This window comes from Ictalurus furcatus, chromosome 12, assembly GCF_023375685.1.
Source record: "Ictalurus furcatus strain D&B chromosome 12, Billie_1.0, whole genome shotgun sequence".
NCBI classification, from domain to species: domain Eukaryota; kingdom Metazoa; phylum Chordata; class Actinopteri; order Siluriformes; family Ictaluridae; genus Ictalurus; species Ictalurus furcatus.
In genome coordinates, this window is record NC_071266.1 from 238,021 (window position 1) to 240,463 (window position 2,443).

General features: G+C 41.6%; 1 long non-coding RNA gene across 1 annotated transcript; it reads right to left on the reverse strand.

Moving 5' to 3' along the window:
* On the reverse strand, positions 1–1,311 carry LOC128616136 (uncharacterized). The gene is made up of 3 exons (XR_008387362.1): positions 526–1,311; positions 368–446; positions 1–230 (listed from the first exon to the last, which is right to left on the reverse strand). It is a non-coding gene; the product is annotated as an uncharacterized LOC128616136 (long non-coding RNA).
* Between the last annotated feature and the right edge of the window lie 1,132 nt (positions 1,312–2,443).

The window sequence follows — 2,443 nt, forward strand, 5'->3', positions numbered from 1 at the left end:
TTTTGCTTTCGTACAGATAAAAACCACTCGATACTTTAATCATGAATAATTTTACTTAAACAATCACCACATAAAGAACTACAACACGTACTCCATTCTGACTGCAGAGCAGCTCCATGATCCTCCAGAAGAAATACGCCTCCTTTTGGTCAGGTTTATCCACATGTTGGAGATACTCTTGGGATTTCTGCTGGATAACATGAATCAGGTCCTCCATCTGCATCTTACTGCTGTGAGAGATGGATATGGATTACTGCACATACACTTTGACCACCTGATGAGAAGTTTTAAAGCATACTGTTGAAACAGTCTGCATGTTTAATGTTCAGTTTGTGTGTGGTATAGAAGAGGAGAAAGAAGGACTCACCTCAACAGAGGGCCAGGAAAAGAGATGTTCTCCCCATCAGGTAGGTAGTTGTCCTCACTTTGGAAGACGCCGCTATCCTCTGGAGACAAAAGCTCAGTTAGTAGGGCTACAGAAGAACCTGACACGATAAGTTCTAGGTTTGTGTGTCCGTGTCCTACCTGGCCTGCATGGATGAACGCGAGGTTCTCCTTCAGGATGGGGCATATGAGCAACAGGGTTGTTCAGCATGTTTTTGTTCACTATCCTCCTCTTGTTTTGGTGAAAACTATGGAATAAGAGAAATAACTCGGCCTATGGTTGTTCATTTATTTGTTTTTATATCGTTAAAGTTATGTTTAAACTCTTTTGTCCGTCTCTTGACAAATTCATCTGATTGGTGGACGATATTCGCTTGTTATTTGCATAAATGTGAGAATTTCTCAGATCCTGTGTACAGGATGTTCACCTGTCTCCATAATAAAAATATGAGGAAAAAAAATGAAAAAAGAAAACGTGGCGGATTTTTTATTTATTTTTTTTGCTTTGTGGATTTACTCCACAATAAATAGTCAAAGGGATAATAAATAATGTAGGACTAATGTAAGTTCGTCATTTTCCTGACGGTTTTTGGCTTTAGGTAATAGCTCAATATACAGTAGATAGCCGCAGTCACACACTATATTTCCAGATACTGTATAATATTATAATATCTCCTCTCTGCTCAACACGCATGTAATACAGTCTACATACCGTAGAGCAGTGATTTTCAACCACTGTGCCGTGGCACACTAGTGTGTTGTGAGAGATCGTCAGGCGTGCCGTGAGAAATTGTCCAATTTCACTTAGTCTTAAAATTCTTTTTTATTAAAATTTATTAATTATTATCTGCAAATAATAAGCCATGGTCGAGTGTCTGTGCTGTAATATAGTGACTGGCAGAGTAATGTAATATTCGTCTGGGTGGCAGCAGGTAATTGCCTCCTACCTTCTTAGAGACAAGAGAATTAGTGACGCATGCGACAGGTCATGGTGGCAGTGATGGAGAAGTTTTTAAAAAGGAAAAATGCAAACTCCGAACTGGGCCCTGGACAAGATTGTGACCCAGGTGAATGGGCCTAGTATGAGTGGTGGTAAAAAGAAAGCAAAGACGGTGAGCTCGAGGCAATACAGCAAAAGTTATATTTCGTTAGGATTTACTTTCACCAGCGATGAGATGACCCCGACTCCATTATGCTTGGTGTGTGGCGAGAAGCAGTCCAATAGCGCCATGGTGCCAAGCAAGCTTAAACGCTATCTCCAAGCGAAACACCCGTCGCTTCAAAACAAGCCGATGGACTATTTTGTTTGCCTGCGTGAAAACACCGAAACAGGCAACATTAATGAGAAAAACCACAAAGGTAAATTAGAAAGCCCTCAAAGCTAGTTGCTGAACTTGTAGCTAAATGAAAAAAGTCCCACACTGTGGCAGAGACGTTAATACTACCTGCCTGCAAAGACACAGTCAACGAGATGCTCGGCCCTGACGCGGTTAAAGACATGTCTAAACTCCCGCTCTCAGATAACACAATTGCCAGACGTATTGATGACATGTCTGCAGACATCGAAAGCCATGTTTTGGAAAAGATATGCATCAGTAGGAAATTTGCGTTGCAACTTGATGAGTCTACGGATATTCTCAGCTCTTGGCCGATGTGCGTTTTGTGGATGGAGATGCCATTAGAGAAAACTTCCTATTTTGTAAGGCACTGCCAGAAAAAACAACAGGAGAGGAAATTTTTTGGGTCACATCAGAATATCTTGACCAGGGAGGACTTACGTGGGAAAATTGCACAAGTGTTTGCACTCATGGAGCTGCAGTCATGGTCGGGCACACCTAAGGCTTCGTTAGCAGAGTGAAGGAAAGAAACCCAGATCTTATTGTTACACACTGTTTTCTGCACCGTGAGGCCTTCGTTGCAATGACTTTACCAGCAGAACTAGTTCCTGTGTTGGATGATGTTGTGTGCATAGGGAACTTTGTAAAGACACGACCTTTGAAAAGGTATATTTACATCTCTGTGTGAGGAAATGTGAGCGGAGCATAAAGCCTTATTGCTC